The sequence below is a fragment of the Meles meles genome, chromosome 4, assembly GCF_922984935.1.
Source record: "Meles meles chromosome 4, mMelMel3.1 paternal haplotype, whole genome shotgun sequence".
NCBI lineage: Eukaryota > Metazoa > Chordata > Mammalia > Carnivora > Mustelidae > Meles > Meles meles.
Genome location: NC_060069.1, coordinates 114040520 through 114058001, shown reverse-complemented (window position 1 = coordinate 114058001; position 17482 = coordinate 114040520). Strand labels below are relative to the sequence as shown.

Sequence of the window (17482 nt, the reverse complement as noted above, 5' to 3'; positions counted from 1 at the left end):
TATTTAGACTGATGATTCACAGATCTATATCCCTGAACAAATAATACATTATATGCTAATTAAAAAATAAATAAATGTGTATTTACATGGGAAAAAATATATTTAGGCTTTGGTGCTCCTGGGTGGCTCATTTGGTTAAGCATCTTCCTTCGACTCAGGTCATGATCTCAGGGTCCTGGGATCGAGTCCCACTTCAGGCTCTCTGCTCAGTGAGGGGTCTGTTTCTGTCTCTCTCTCCCTCTGCCTCTCCACTCCTCTTGTGCTCTCTCTCTTGCTCATGCCCTCTCAAATAAATGAAACCTTTAAAAAAATATTTAGGCTTTAGTGATGCCTTAGTTAAGTGTTGGTTAAGTGTCCAACTCCTGGTTTTGGCTCAAGTCATGATCTCAGGGTAATGGGATTGAGCCCTGCAGCTCTGTCCTCAGCATGGAGCCAGCTTGAGATTCTCTCTCCCCTGTCCTATCCCTTCCACTTGTGTGCTCTCTCTGTGTAAAAATAAATTAGTGAAATCTTTTTTAAAAAATTTAGGTTTTAAGTAAAATGATGTTTAAACCATTGGTATGCACTAAATCAGGAGCTAATAATTTATCAAATCATCTTCTTTTTTGACTTGGTATTTCCAAGATGGTTGATTTAAATATACATAAATAAGTCAAATACAATTGGGCATACTGAATAGCATTTCATAAGTACTTCTACTGAACTGGTTGGTGACTATTATCTATAATAATTCTTCAGTAACTTTGGATCCTGAAGTTCATTCTGCATCCAATTTCATTTGGATGCTGTAGTCAACAAGAGTTCACCCTTGCTCACTCAGACAGAACTTACATCTTTGTTTTGTTTTCATTCTGGGTTTAAATGTCTCCCCTCTATGAGTCTGGAATAGAGGCCTTCTCTGCTCAAGGCTTTATAGAGCTGACCTCATCCTCAGCTGGAGACAACCTGGCAATTCAGGCCCTTTCAATGACTTGAGCCTTTGTCTTTTACTGGACACCCCACACAGCCTTATTTGCTATAACCTGCTACACTAACTATACCGCATAAAGGAAACCAAGTAACCTCTCGAACCGACCTCAGAGCTTTGTCTCCTTTATATGATTGCCTCATGAGCACAACATGGTTAAAAGAAGGTTCATTATGTTTCAGAGTCTCATGTTTGAAGGCATAGCTTGCTTAGTGGAGCTTAGACAAGGAAGGCTGAACCTAAATCAAAGGTCCCTAGTAGGAATATAATACATTCCCTGATTGTATTTGGGATCTAAAGCAATATAAGTATTAAGAATGTACCACATAGTCAGTACTTTCTTCGTGGAGGGCACTTATGAAACACTTTACATTTGTGACTCAATTACTCCTCATGGCAATCCTACTTGATACACACTACTATGGCCACATTTGTGGAGGAGGTCACTGAGGCAGGGTCAGCTTCATGGGCAGGCAACATGCCCTGTCACACAGGGCTCCATGCTCAGAAGTGTCCCATGCTTGGTTTAATGCCCTGCTGTCAGCATGCTGAAATTCTTTGCATCTGAGTTTGGTAAGGGCAGTGAAGGGCCAATAAAGCCTGTGTGGGAGCAGAGGAGCCAGAACAACAGATAGGCTGCAGTTTCTTTCCCACCCATACAGCCCATACAGTGGTTGAGATGGCCTCTCAGCATAGTGTTCCCAGGGACCCAGGACACATGGGGTTTCAGCAAGACTCCAAGGTCAAACAAAGCAAGCATACTGCATCTCTGGCTGAGGAAGAGGGCATAGAGGGGACCTGTGAGGACAAACTCACTGTTCGAGCAAACCAAAAGTCGCTTCCATGCAGAAGGCAATGGCATTGTAACCCAAACGACCAAGCAACCCAGAGCATCCCCTCTTGCTCCTGTTAGTTGTCCATATTTGCCAACCACTTATGCTGAAAAGGACTATCTCAAAGAAAAAGGGAAGCTGGACCAACCCCCAGTTCCCGTGCCTTTCCCTTCTTCCTCACTCATCAGTAAGCCAAAGGCAGAGATACAGAATGTCCACATGTCAAGAAGTGAAGGACAGAGAGTTAGTGTTTTGCATTTCCACTCTTCGGGCAAGAAGGAGATACACATGCACATATCAATAACAAATTACAAATTGTGTGATCTGTGATTCTGCTTAGGAGTTGAAGGCCCATATTGGCATTTAAAACTAGCCTTGCATGATGTAAAGATAAATGGCAAAATTTAGGTTAATAATTTAAAATTTTAATTTACTTAATGCCATTGGATAGCAAATAAAATAACACCATCACAAGCTGAGAACCTGTGGAAGAAAGGAAATATTTTAGGATCATTAATGATAATTTTCTCCTGCTTTTTGAAACAAGGCCTTGCATTTATTTTTAACTTGGCTGTGCAAATTATATGCTGTCTTGAATTTACTTCTAGAAACCAAAATTAAATCTCTGTTTTTCTTAAGTTACCCTCACTGCGGCAGGGTCTCTTAGCTTTTCACTTCCTTCCTTGATGCACATTAATTCAATTCTGCCTCAGCAGCTTTAAAAAAAGGCCTGAAATACTAGAAAAATAACATGCGTGGAAGCCAGAGATAGTGCCATGATCCAAGACATATGGTTATAAGAGCAATTTAAAACTAATTTTTGTTATGATCAGTCATTTTGCATAAAGCCTAGGCTGTGACAGCCAGATACAAATTAGAACAGATGTCGGGAACCGGGAGCAAATAGGAGACCTCTCACTACTCATTAGAAACTCCCAACATTCATGTATTTCAGCAGTCTTTGCGCTCAATTTGGAACTCAAACATGGAAAAATAAAACAACTAAAACCCCAAATTCTATTTCAGTTCTGTACTCTGAAACTCTTTGCAGATCTGTAGTAGCCTGGAAATATATACACTGTAGCCTGGTCAGCCATTCTATTCACACGTGCCAAAACACATTAGTTCTTCATTTAGAAAATGTGTATAATCAAAATGTCCATTTTGGCAAATTTGTGTAGAATACAGTTAAGCCTATACCGTGTTGCAGACTAGTTACATCTAATTCTCTTAATATTTCAAATGCCCTGAGGTGAAGGATTGGGACAGCTTAGTGTTTAAGGAAATCTACTATTGAAATCCTTTATAAAGTGCTAGTAATGCACTTAATTCTTCCATAATCACTCTGTTTGATAAATCCAAATTCTCACATTTTTATTAGAGGACTTCCACCTTGCAAGCCACACTGCTCTAGAATGGAGTCATAGTGAGCTTCATTTCTGCAGTGCAAATTTCCACAAAATAAAATTTAATAAGCCAGGATGATCCTAAAGGAAATCATGTAAGGGTCTTGAACAAAAATAATAATTTACCCCTGCCATCTTTTTAACAATTTGTTTTCATATCAAACTAAATTTCTCGACACAAAAGCATGTACTCTAGAGCCTGGAATTACATCTTGCTTGCTAGTTGCTTATACAAGGTGAATGCTTAATGTATGCACATCTGTTTCCTCACCTGCAAAACGGGGGGGAAAAAAATCACAGTACCTAGCTGCACAAGGGTCTTAGTGATGATTAACCTGAAACAGTGCCTAACACAAAAGAGCTATTTGATGGTAGCTATTATCATGACAATAAAGATGAGGATTCCTTGAAAGCAGAAATTTGTGTCTTTAGAGGCCCTGCGTACTTATAAAAAGGAAGGAAAATGTTCAAAGCCTTTTGTTTTTAAAGCAATTATCACAGGGTCCAAAATGCAAAAATTTCACAAAAATAAAATTAAACACCATACAGACAAAGATCCTCTGTCCTGACCGGACTCAGTAGCTCTTATGAGCTCTTTCAGGCTTCTTTTGTGTTGTTCTCTCTGTCATCCAACCTTATCAAGCATTTTAGTAAAATGGGTTTAGCCAGAAACCCCTATCTTCCACACCTGTTTACATACCTGATCACAATTGAGGATCCTTAACCTCCACCATCCCCTGATCACCCTGGCCTGCCTTCAGCAAGAATCTTGCCAGATTAGTTTAGCCAGATTTCCCCCACCCCTTACCCTCATGTTTCTTCTTAGTGATTTTCCATCCATGTATTCCCACCTGCTTCTTGGCTATAAATTCCCATTTTTCCTTGTATTCAGAGTTAAGCTCAGTTTCTCTCCCACACTGCAAGATCCCATTGTTGTGGTCCCTATGCCTACTACAATAGTCCCTACCCTTAAAGTCTTCCCAGCCATCTTGAACAAATGCCACTGAGTAAATTTTCCTTCACAATGCTCACATCAAACCAAAAAATCCTAGAAAATTTACTGGTATGCAGAATCTGGCAGCACATAATACAATAATTTATTATGGCCAAGTGTAAGTTTATTCCAGAAATGTATCATATAAAGAAAAAAAATATGCCTATTTCAACAGGTACTAAAAGTCATTTCACAACATTCAACACTAATTCTTATGTGATAAGTAAGGAGTCAATGGACACTTTCCTTAACATGATAAAATAGATCTTAAGACATCTGACCCAACTTTCTGTAATGTAGAGCACCCTACACATATGTTCCTGTTGAGAAGCTCTTCCTGGCTTTATCAGAACATTCAACTCTCATTTTTATTTCCCTTTTATTGCTTGATTTTTAAAAATGTTACCCTAGGATTCTATTTTATAACCGGCTTCAGCTTTTCTGTTGAGTACCTGAGCCCACAGATTATTAGGGAAACAAACACAAGTAATATAACCAACTATATCACATGTTCTTTGGGGAACTATAATGAGATGATAGGTTCGAAGCGTTATTGGAATAGTTACACACGAGACCAGTTTACCAGAATTGCAAGGTGGAACAAACTTGCTCACAAAGACCCAGATTTAAGTTTCTATGTCCATTTCCCTCTTTGAGGTACCTCCTGGCTTTACTGAGTATGGCTTATTTATTATTCAAGCTTATTTTCACTTGTTCTCAGGATCACAAAAGTCGCCATTTGCAAGTTACTGTGAGTGGATTCATGGTAATACAGTGCCCATGCTCATGTCTCATTCTATTTCAATGACATAAAGCAAAGCACATATCCTCTACTAAATACATACAGAGCAATGTGCAGGCTTTCCTCTGGTAGGAGAGGGCCCAGGCAGTCAACAGTTAACATGATGGTGCTTTAAAGGTCTGGGTCAGGGAAGGTGAACATCATCTCAGATATCCTTCAAGGGTTCAGGGAAGGGATTCAAGATGAAATTGAATTTTGAGTTGACTCTGAGTCTTTTAAAGACTGTCCATGAACACCTTTGTCAGTAACTAGATTTTTGATGTAAAAAAAAAAATCAGTTGAATAGGTAGAATTATCCCTCCTGTGATTTGGAGATCTGAAAAGAACAGTGATGCTTGATCTTTGGTGCACCTCTGGAGAGGGGATGAGATGGCTGCTTCTGGGTCCCAGTGGAAGAAGCTGAAATCTCTTGCTCTCTGGAGGTAACTGGGGCTGTAGAAAGGCTTCTGAGATGTAGAAAGTGGGCTGCAGAAACCCAGCAAGGAGAACAGTGGGCACTGAGCTAGAGCCCTGTTCATACGAGGGGCTTTCTCTGAACAGCTGTGCTGGCCCTCGCTGGGATTTTGGCCACTAGGCACCTGATCAGAGGGTGGAAGAACAGAAAACCGGGATCTTGGGGCAGGCAGGGGGAGAATGGAGCTCTGGGCTCTTTCATGATGTGCAGAAGTTGGATGGGCTTCCAAATGAACTCCACCAGCTCTTCAGGGTTTGCAAGACTGGTGTGGGGGGAGGGAGGGAGGAAAGAATAGAATCCAAAGGGAAGAAATCTGATTTCCTTCTAATCTAGCAGGTGAGAGTTTAGGAGTTTTAATTTGATTTGGAAACATAAAAGCAACATAGTATTATCTGAGTCCCAAATGTTATAACAATATTATAAATAAAGCTGTTTTACAAGAAATGGCATATTAAAAATTCAGAGCACCCTATTTCAATGGCTCTAAGACATACTGTCCCCTGGCTTTTAACATTTCTCAAATGCATCCTATGATTGGTGGTATCTTACATCATTCAGGGGCAATTGTGACTTTGTTGTCATTACTGAGACCTTTCCTAGGAAGGTCAAGAAATTGACAGTTTCAGAACTGGCTGAAGATGGTCAGTGATTCGGAAGAAAACTCAGTAGAGAAGGGTTGCAAACCTGCTGCGTCACTAGCATTCTTGCTGGCCTAGTGAGTGGCGTGGTATGGGAAAACAAGGCTATTGAAAATCAGAATCAAAAGGTGAAACAGAAGGTTCAGACTCTCAAGGTCAAGAATATTTAACAGTTACTGTAACTTTTTGTTGTTTATTTTACTTTAAAAATTTTTAAAGTAATATTTTCCTTGCTTAAGGTCCCAGCCGTAGTCTAGCCATGAGAAAAACATCAAATAAAACTAAACTGAAGGACATTCTACAAAATATCTAACCAGAACCTTTCACCAAAAATAAGGTTGAGAAAACAGACACTGTCCACCAGAGTCAAAGGAGACATGACAAAATGTAACACGGTATCCCGCATGAAATCAGGATGAGAAAAAGGATCTTAAGTAAAAACTAAGGAAAACGAAGTACAGACCTCAGTTAATAACATATCAATATTAGTTCATTAGTTGTGACAAATGCACAATATTAACATGTCAAGAATAGAATTTAAATGTGAAGTATGTAGGAATTGTCTATACTATATGAGCAACTTTTCTGTAAATCTAAAGCTAAGGCAAAGAATTAAAAAAAATAAAATCATATCTCTTTACAAAAAATAGATATTATCATATTATCTGTCATTATGTATCAATGAGACCAAGGAAGTTGTTTCAATAAATACAAAATAAAAGTCCTAAGGGATGCATTAATCAAGAGCTTTATTGTTTTTTACTTTTATATGAAAGAGTGGTGTGATTTACAGCTCAAGTTGATTAAGTTTGATAAAGTAAGGTAACTATTTTTAAGAGATGTCAATGTGGCACCTCATAAGACTACTAATAAATTAAGAATAAAATCACTGACAAAACTTAGAGCAGAAGAAAACTATGGCCAGGGAAGTAACCATGCATAAATATTATCAATCGTCCTTTGCATCTGCAAGTGTCCAGTGCCACACTTGGCTGTAATCTGTCCCAAATGGGCACACTCCAAATTAAGTACTCCCTTTAGCTTTTAGCATTTGGCAGGCAGCTCCTGTGCCTTATATCATGAACACTAACAGTGAGTCATGTCTGTTTGAAAAATCTCCTTGAAAATCCTCCTTGTGTTTGAAGCCCAGGCAGAGAGTTCCACTTACCCACCAGTCAGTTCTGAAGAAAAAAATAAAAGAAAAGAAAAGACTCTCCAGAGTGTGGCCATGGAAGGGATAAGCCAACAGAGCTCCAGCCACAGCCCTCCGCTCTGTAGTCCTACCTCACTGCCTTTGCCTAAACCTGCAGACACTGTCCCCCACCCTCTGGTCCATGAAGGAGAGTCTCACTGAGAAAGAGAGAGGCGTAATGTGGTGGGGAGTTGGAATGTATGAAGACAGTAAATGCTACTTGTCTACTCATTTCTTGAAAGGCCACTTGTCGTTCTTTCAAGATGTCAGTGGGGTAACCAACATTACTCCCTACCTGTTCTACCCATTCTCATCTTCCAGTGATAAAATAATAATAATAACCACCCATGGATACCACTCCATCAAATCCATTTTGGCCATGAGGTATAAAGGATTCATATTTGAACTGCAGTCCACATCTATTCTGAAGCTACATTACTGGAAAAGGAGAAGCTCACGTATGGTTGATGCATCCCTCCTTGGGGTAGTATCAACAAAAGAACTCACCACAAAATACCGTCATCAAGGGACCCTAGAGTAATGGCATATTAAAAAACTAGAACAGCAGCAGTTGATAGACTTGATCAACTCAAGAATACCACTGATATCCTTTCAAAAAGTTCCATGTCCCTTTCAGAAAAACACTGATGGGACATTTTTCTAGAAAATCGAGGAAAGAGCAATGTCTGCTTAGGTACATGCAAACTTGTGGTTTTGCAAAGCTTCATGACACCCACAACTCCAAACAGAAGACAGTAGTTATAAGTCATGTCAGGAGTGCACGAAATTTACTATTTATGAATAGTAAAGTTTACTAACTTTTAACAATTCACTTAGATTACTAGCACTTTGCCCTTAGCTGCACATAAAAATAAAAGTCTATAGAATTATGAATCATCACAAATTAATAAAAATCCTCTGATTTTCGGAGTGTTTCTAAGTCCCTGTGGATGAAGTGGTAGTCTGAGCCTGACATCGATTCTGGCCCAGACTCAGTTCATATTTTGTTCATTTCTGTACTTTTAAGCCTAGAAACAGTAATTACACAACAAATGTTTTCTGAAATAATGAATCTGTTCCTCCATGCCTTTATTGCCAGGGGCGAGAGTAAAGATGAAGGAACTGAGGCTTTTCAAGAAGAAAGGAAAAAATAATTGGGGGTTTGGGATATAGCAAAAGCAAATCATCTTTTTTTTTTTTTTAAGCTAGTGAGCTGTAATTGCTGAATTACTCTTTGATAAGCCTATCTGTAGAAATATTTTCTTTGAAGTTTTTGCTTAAAATTAATATGTGGTTTGTATGTAAGAATTATCCCTCTTTCACCAGAATAATTTAAAGCAAATTTTAAAGCACATCCTACACTGTTCAGTAATTATTTCCTTTACAAAATCAGTTGAATACTGAACCAATCCCCACTTTGACAGGACGTTCTGCTATGGCCCCCAGGGGCTCAGAGGTCTGGCTACTTTCAGCCTTTGAGAGGAGGCTCCCAGGTCCTGCCCACCCCCCCCCCCCCCCGACAGGGGGAGTATGGTAAGGGCTGAATGATAACTACAGTATAGTTAATGCAAAAATGAACAAGAAGAGCCTCCACTGGTGGGATTCTAGAATGTTCTGTCAAAGATTTGTTCTGAAGAGAGCTGACAGCTTCCATTGGGGTGTTTACTATAGGTGGTATTGTTCAGACTTGTTTGAAATTGATGGCAGTGAGGAAAAGCAGCCTCCCCACCCCCACCCCCCAGTGAGTAGTGCATTGAGTATGGTGGGAAAGGAGAATGTAGCTGTGGTTGGAAGACAGGATGTGGGCAAGGAAGGGATGGATGGAAGGGGTTGGAGGGGGAACGATATTGTGTTTTTCTAAACACAATAATGTGTATTCCCAGAGGCTCCGCTACAGTCCTGCACTCCTCACAGCTTGCTCAGAACTGTCTTGTAGGAAAAATGCATCTTTTTTCCAGAATAACATTTCAAAGGCACATTCCATGGAGGAGACATGGCTGGAAGCTTTTTCTGAGAGTTTTAATTTCAATGAGAATCTGGGAGACCATGTGTAGAAAATACATGTCAGCCAGTGCCAGCAACATTCTCTGTAGGCCCAATCAATGCAAACAATAATCATCAAACGACGAAACCCCTATTTTTATAAGCAGGGGGTAAACTGACATTAAGGGCCAAGTACAAAACATTTTCCTTCCTCCACAATCTGTTTCAACTTGGCATGGTATGTATTGGCCACTTAATGTTGCACCTGTGGGTGAAAGCAGACTCTCCCTTGTCCCGCATGACTGCTTGGAACCCTCGCCCATCAGTGTCAGCAACAGAATCGAGGCCCAGTACTTCAGACCTCACCCCCCAAGCCTGAAACATCAATCTCCCCTTCCCACGGGTCTGCCATCCCAACCCACAGACTCCACTGGATTGTAGTCTGTGAACCGAGACAGCCTGTGTATCTGAGTGGGGGTAGGAGAGGGGTCTGCACCTGACGGAGAACCCCAGGAATGCATGAGGCAGTGCAGGCTTGTGTGAGGACTGCTGCAGCCAGGTCCTGCAGGACATCACCAAGGGGCTGTGCACACCAAAACCTCCCTGCTTTCATCACCCCCCCCACCCCCGTCCCTCTTGAAGGCAAAGGGCAGCAGCAATCATCAAGTCTGGATGGGGAGAGGAAGGTCTAGCAGCGGGAGTAGGAGGGGACCAGGCTTCGAAACAAACCAGAGTAGGGGCTGGGAGATCAGCACACAGGAGCCTAGGTGCTGAGCCCTGAGTAAGTATGCCCCTGTCCCATCTGACCTCACTGAGAAAACAGCAGCAGCAACCGCAAAGCATTCAACTTCGAAAGCAGGACCCTTCTGAGCGCATGGGTCACAGGCCCATGAAGTCAGCTTTAACCTGACCCTTCCATCCCCCAGTCCCCACATACTGACCACAACTGTGATGTACCAGGTCGCTCTTAATTTCCTGCTGTCCTGGCAGACAGTCTGGAGCATCGCATCCAGCCACTGTCCCAAGATAACCCGGCCTTACTTTCCAGCTCTGACAAATTCTCTCCCGGACACTGGAAACAAATATTTAATAAACGATTTCTCTTACCCACTTGCCCCCACAGCCAGTCCACATCATTTTCTAGTTTAGCAGACCTGTTAGACATTAAAATTGTTGACTTTATTGCCTGTGGTTTTTTTTCCTTGCCTGTGTTTTATATGTGCACCCCACAGAGAAATTTAGTGTAGGGTGTTGTCTATGAACTGGTCTAAGGTTTGGCAATGGCTTGCTTTTGAAGGGGAGCCTGTAATGTGTACACACATTTTCCAGTGAGTTTATCACTCCGTTATTATCTCTACAGGAAGTACTATAAAAAAATCAGGACTTCATTTGGATAGTTTTCTCTCAAATAATAAAAGCTAGATCACATGAGCTATCAGGTAAAAAGTCAAAGCCCTCCAACCAGCAGGGTTTTTCTTTCTTTTTAAATGCTATAGTCGAAATGACTGTGTAGGGGGACGGGGTCAAGAATAATCCTCACAAGAGGAGCCTTTACATTGGGTTCAAAGGACACAGTACTCCAGTACCATGGGGAAAATATGATGGCACGGTGCTCAAATACAGGCACAGCCTCTGGGGCCTGCCTGCCACTTAGAGATTTCTCAACTTCTCTGGGATTTGCTGTCTTCATTGGGAAGATGAGGGTTATAATAACTCATGGTCCCCAGGGTAGCTGTGAGGATGTAACCTCTGTGAAGCCCTTCACCCGGCAACATTACAGGTGCCCCCCACCATTAAATCATCAGTAAACAGGCTGGTAAGAACGTTTATGCCAGCATTTGGTGAGCAACCTCTGCACGCCAGGCTTCTGAATGGAATTCATCAGAGCCAGACCTGTAGCAAACCTCTTCTGGATTTTGTTCCTCTTTTCTTATTGAGGAGTGTCCCAGTTGCAGGAGAAAAGACGAGGCTACCAGCTTAGAATCAGAGGGTGAAAGACTTGGGGTCCATGCTAAGAATCGAAGGCTTTCTCTCAAGTATATATTAAGCATATAATTTTTAACTAAACTGGGACACTTGAGAGAACTCTGACACAATTAATTGTGTCAGAACAACAGGTGTAAGCTGTAACTGTGCCTAAGAAATAGGGTGAAGCCAATGCATTAACCCAGTTGGTTACTTTATTTTTTGTTTTTCTCCCAGAGATTACCACTCTGGACAAACAGATTTTTTTGTTGTTGTTGTTGACTGGAAGACTCTCCAGCAAACCTCCAATCAAACTCTGTAGTCAACTCCTATACCCAGACATCTGTTGACCCTGATTGTAGAGTACGTGGGGGGTGGGGGTAAGACTCAGCTCTGGCCCCAAGGAATTCACTATGTAGCTGGTCAGACAGGACGCAAATGAACACAGAACAAAACAAACAAAACCAGGGTACAGTCCAAAACAGAATATAACCAAACGTTTGGCCTTTATGACATAACACTTGAAGTATGATCCTTAAATGCCAGGCATTAAATGCCCAGGGAAAGGAAAAGGTGTAAGGAAATAAGTGGGCCATTAGGAGACTGGGATTTGATTGTCTTCCTTAACTGTGAGACAGATTCCTAAAAGTAAAAGAAATTTTGCAGTCTATAGGTGATCTTGTATATCTTTTCCGACATAACCCTCCAATTTATCCATCTACTGGCAGCTGTCGTTCCATTTAAGGTATCTTAACAGCAAGCCTCTTGCAACAAATCTGGAATAGGGTTTATTTTTATTTATTTTTTTTAAAGATTTTATTTATTTATTTGACAGAGAGAGAGATCACAAGTAGGCAGAGAGGCAGGCAGAGAGAGAGGAGGAAGCAGGCTCCCCGCGGAGCAGAGAGCCCGATGCGGGGCTCGATCCCAGAACCCTGAGATCATGACCTGAGCCGAAGGCAGCGGCTTAATCCACTGAACCACCCAGGCGCCCCTGGAATAGGGTTTATTTTTGTTTTGGTCTCTGAACAAAGGGCCATAAGCTATGTTGGGGAACCCTCTTAGATATAATTAGGAGTGATTTTTTTTTTAAGGTAGATTTTTGTCTCAGTGAGCTGTGCAATATATATGAAAAAGATTGTCATGCTTTATATTGAAATATTATAAACTTCTTTTATTTCCAAGAAAAGATAAACTTGGAGACAGTTTATTATTTGGTGGGGTCAGGAAATGAAAACATTATAGTTGAATCCAATAGAAAAATAGAACTTTGAAAAGATGTTATCTGTGTCAAAACACAGTGAGATGGTCATCTATTATGAAACCAGGCCTTTCTGGTGTCAACTCATGGTGAATTGTTTAAATAATGGCATAATATTTATTAAGAAATTGACACCGGCTAGGCCAATTTCTTTAAAACTCTCTTTTGAAGCTTACTTAAGCTCTGCTAAATTTTGTACCTCCGAAGAAAATCAAGTGATTGTGAGATTTCTATTTTTTTAATGAAAAATTTGGATTAATCTTGAAGATTCAAGGCCAAATACTTCCCAAGTGGGAAAACGATTTCCAGAGAAAGAACAAAGTAGGAATTAAGATGACATTCTGAAGACAGTTCTAAACAAAAGAGGAAAAACCATCTTAAATGTGACCTACCACTGTTTCAGACTTCCTGGGTCTCTCCTTTGCCTCTCTGCCATTCATCCCTTCACTCGTTGTGACAACACTGGAGGTAAACATGGGTGTCCTTGGCTCCTAGGGGTTTTCTATCTGGATGGAATGTAGGAGCACACAAGACCCACAACGGTAAAAACAAATAGCCATTTATTAAGAGTGATGGTAAAAGAAAATACTCAGCCTCTAGGATATACATAGAGAGGGACATAAATATTGACTGCCTTGGCCAGAAATGGTCAAGCGGAGAGCAGAGGAAGTAGGGCTTAACAGATGGGGAGTTCATAACAAACAGATGGTGATGGTGGTGGAATGGGTTGGGTAGAACAATTTAAGGACACAGTACGTGCTTTACATATTTTAGCTCATTTAACTTATTTAACTTAATTCCTTAGATAGCCGATGGCTCCTTCCAGAATATATGGTCTTTTTTCCCTATTTATTTGTTTGAAAGACATTATAGAAACAGCATGTCAGGGGCTTATGGACTGTCTACTGTAGAAGAACAGATAAAGTCCCCAAAGTTTCAGAGGCAGCAGAGTGTCTCAGAGCTCAGTTTCTAGAGCCAGGCTTCTTGGGTTCAAACCTTGGACCTGCCACTTACTAGCTGCATAATGAACTTTAGAAAGTTAACTTAAAACTCTTAGAGATCCATTTCCTTGTGTGTACAAGTGAACTAATAAGACTTACTATCCCAGCATAATCAGCATCCCCACTGTGCATTTGAGGACTGTCTTGTATTCATTGCTGGCTGCTATCTTGCTGTCTCCCCTCACACCCTCTTGCTGAAGATCATTAATCCTCAAGTATTCTGCCAAGGGAGAGAGAGACTGAGCTGGTTGCTATGGCTGGCACTTCATCTTTTCCTGCTTTTCGTTTATCCTGCTCCTCTTTCATGGTTTGTCAACTTAATTCCCTCTATAATTCTTCAGTTATTTCCAACTTCGACTTCCAGCTATTTTTCTTCAGTGAATCTACCACCACCTTCCTTGTGACACTTCTAATAAAAGTTCAGTTCTTTTTGTCATTAAGAGGATATATTTGCTCTTCAGTGTAATAAATGGCAATCTCCATTACCTTACATTTCATCCTACTTCCATAACAATGAGTACAGCAGGGTTAGACTTTTTTATGAGAAACTACCAAAAAACCAAAAAAACAAAAAACATTGAAATTCTAGTTTGCAATGCTGAAAGAAAAAAAGTGCATTTCCTCTCATTTTCTATACAAAAATAAAAACTAAGGGTAAAATGTCAAGGGGGTAGAACAACTGAAAATTTGTGTGGAACCACAGAAGACCCCAAATAACTAAACCCATCCTGAGAAAGAAGAATAAAGCTAGAGGTATCATGCATCCTTATTTGAAACTACATTACAAAGCTACAGTGAGCAAACAGTATGATATTGGCATAAACACACAGATATATAAATCAGTGGAACAAAATCACAGCCCAAAAATAAACCCATACACAGTTAATTTATGATAAAGGAGTTAAGAATACACAATGAAGAAGGGATAGTCTTTTCAATAAGTGGTGTTGGGAAAACTGGACATCCACATGCTAAAAGAATGAAACTTGACCACTATCTCACAAAAATTAACTCAAATAGATTAAAGACTTGGACATAAGCCCTGAAACTATAAAACTCCTAGAAGTAATTATAGGCAATAAGCTCTCTGACCTTTGTCTTGGCAATGAATTTTTGGATTTGATGCCAAAAACAAAGGTAACAAAAGTAAAAATAAACAAATGGACTACCTCAACCAAAAAACAAAGGAAACCATCAACAAAATGAAAGGGCAACCCCACTAAATTGGGAGGAAATATTTGTAAGTCATGTATCTGATAAGGGGTTCGTAACCAAAACATATAAATAACTCATAATGCAGCAGCAAAACCGACAACCCAATTAAAAATGGGTAGAGGACTTGAATGGGTATTTTTCCAAAAAAAGATAAACAGAAGACCAACAAACACATGAATAGATGCTCAACATCAGCAATCATCAGAGAAATGCAAATACAAACTATGATGAAGTATCATTTCACAGCAGTTAGAATGGCTAGCATCAAAAAGGCAAGAAATAACAAATGTTGGTGAGGTTGCGGAGAAAAAGGAACCTTAGAGCGCTGTTGGTGGGAATGTAAATTGGTGCAGTCACTGTGGAAAACAGGATGGAGGTTTCTCAAAACATTAAAAATAAAACTACACTTGATGCAGCAATTCCACTTCTGGGTATTCATCTGAAGAAAATGAAAAGACTAACTCAAAAAGATCTATGCATCCCCATTCTCACTGCAGCATTCCTTACAACAGCTAAAACATGGCAACAATCTAAGTGTCCAACAGTGGATGGACACACACACTCTCTCATAAGATATTCAGCCACAAAAAATAATGAAATTCTGTGGTTCCCAACAATGTGGATGGACCTTGAAGGCATTATGTGAAGTGAAGTAAGTCACACAGAAAAGCAAATACCATATGATTACATTTATATGTTTAGATGTATCTAAAACAAAACCAAAACCAAGCTCATAGATAAAGAGAACAGATTGGTGGTGGCTGGGGGAACAAAGGGAGACCAAGTGAGTGAAAAGGGTCAAAAGGAACTTCCAGTTATGAAATAAACAAGTCATGGGGATACAATGTACAGCATGGTGACTATAGTTAATAATAATGTATTGCATATTTGAAAGTTGTTGAGATCTTAAAAATTCTCATAAGAAAAAATACTTTTGTTAACTATGTATGGTGAGAGATGGTAACTAGACCTCTTGTGATAATTTCTTAGTATATACAATACCAAATCATTAGTTTCACCCCTGAAACTAATGTCAATTACATCTAAATTAAAAAACAATCTTGTAGGAGATATTTGTAATCTACAAGAATATAAATTGCATTTTAGACATGTACTGTATATTGTTCTAGGTCATTATAAATAACTTTATTCAAATTTTTAGAATCGATTTTCCTCATGAAATAAAAGACAGTGAGAAATTTCAGAACAAGAAACTGTGAGAATTAAATTGTGACCTAAACTTGCTGAGATAAAATTACCATCAGTTTAGAACTGAAACAGCGTCATGCTTTTATTTTTATCTATATTTAGTAGAATAGGTCAAAATTCTTACCATGCTTTTGCTAAAAATTGCTCCACTAGATTAAGACAGTGGAAAAGTGAAATTTAGTGATGACAAATCCTTTCAGCTATATCTTTTCAGGATTCATCTCATTCTCTTTTGGAGGCCACAGTTATGGAATTCTAAAAGTCAAGTGAAGATGATTCCACAAAAGAGGCAAAACAGGAAATTCCCCTTAATGATTAAAAGATGATCATGACTACAGGAGACAAGTGTGTATATGGAGGGTACTGTGTCTAGTCTTAAAAATTTTGTTGCTTCTTTACTTTCTTAATCTATGTTGGGAGTTGTCCCTTCTAAGGAAACATTTATTAGGTACAATAAAGTGATGTGTTTGGTTACTTCTTTTTTGTTACTGACAGGTTTGCTAAAACAACATACTTCTATAATTTTCTTAACTGCCCCCCCCCCAAATAAAACAGAAACGAAACCACAAGACCAGCACTTTGACCAGGGTTTTCAATCTAGCACTCAATCTTAGAGCAGACCAGAACTTTAGTGGTAATTGAGCCCACTTTTGTAATTAGCAATTGAGACAAAGCTCAGAAAGGTTAGATAAATTATCTAAGACCACTCAGGATGTTATAAAAGCAAGTGACAAAATTTATAAAACCTATTACTCTGTACCAAGGTTTATATTATCTGTCTTATAAAATTTATTCATAATCTTTACAACACTCCTGAAAGAATATTCTGTATATGAAAAAAATGAAACTGAGAGAAGTTACATGACTTACCCCAAACCGCCATTAATTGTGTGGAGTTTGAACCCAGGGCTCAAAGGCTCATAATACTCCTTCCCCACATCATGCTGTGTCTCTGGGTAGAGGTGGATCTTTCCTAAAATGCACACGTTAGCGTTCTGGGCCAGGCTCCTTCCAGCCTAGACCATCTACAGAGCAGTTAGTACTGTGTCCTCCTCCTAGCTGCCTCAGAAATCACTCTAAGGAACCAGCAGCATGATGGTGACTTGGGAGAGAGGCTGAGAGACCCATGGCTGCGGGCGAGGAGCTTGCCCTATTAGAGCAGCGAGTATGAGAGTTAGCAGTTGTGAGAACAGCACAAGAAATTTGCCTTCTTAAATCCCTTTGAGTCCTAACACCTGGTTGGAAGACTAATTCTTTAGTCAGAATTTGTGGGAGTGATAACTATATGATTTACTTTCAATTCAAGCTTTTCTTGCAATAAGGATTCTAAAAATAACTCCTTAACTTGCACTACATAATTGATGGACTAGAACGCTTTCCTGCCCAGGTGATACTGATTAAAGTCGCTTTCGATGTCAAGTGAACATCATAAAGTGTGAGTCTATAAAGATTCAATGTCAAAAAATTCTCATGTTTTACTTTATTGGACATTTGCAAAATGTCCAACAGCTGAACTTAAAAGTGACAAAGCAATGCCAGGATGTGTAAACCAGAAATGAGAA

The 17482-nt window shown here is 39.7% G+C and overlaps 1 protein-coding gene across 43 annotated transcripts in view; it reads right to left on the bottom strand.

Moving 5' to 3' along the window:
* LOC123940940 (ABI family member 3 binding protein) overlaps positions 1-17482 on the bottom strand; it is a 257004-nt gene that overhangs the window by 172181 nt on the left and 67341 nt on the right. The window lies entirely within an intron of this gene.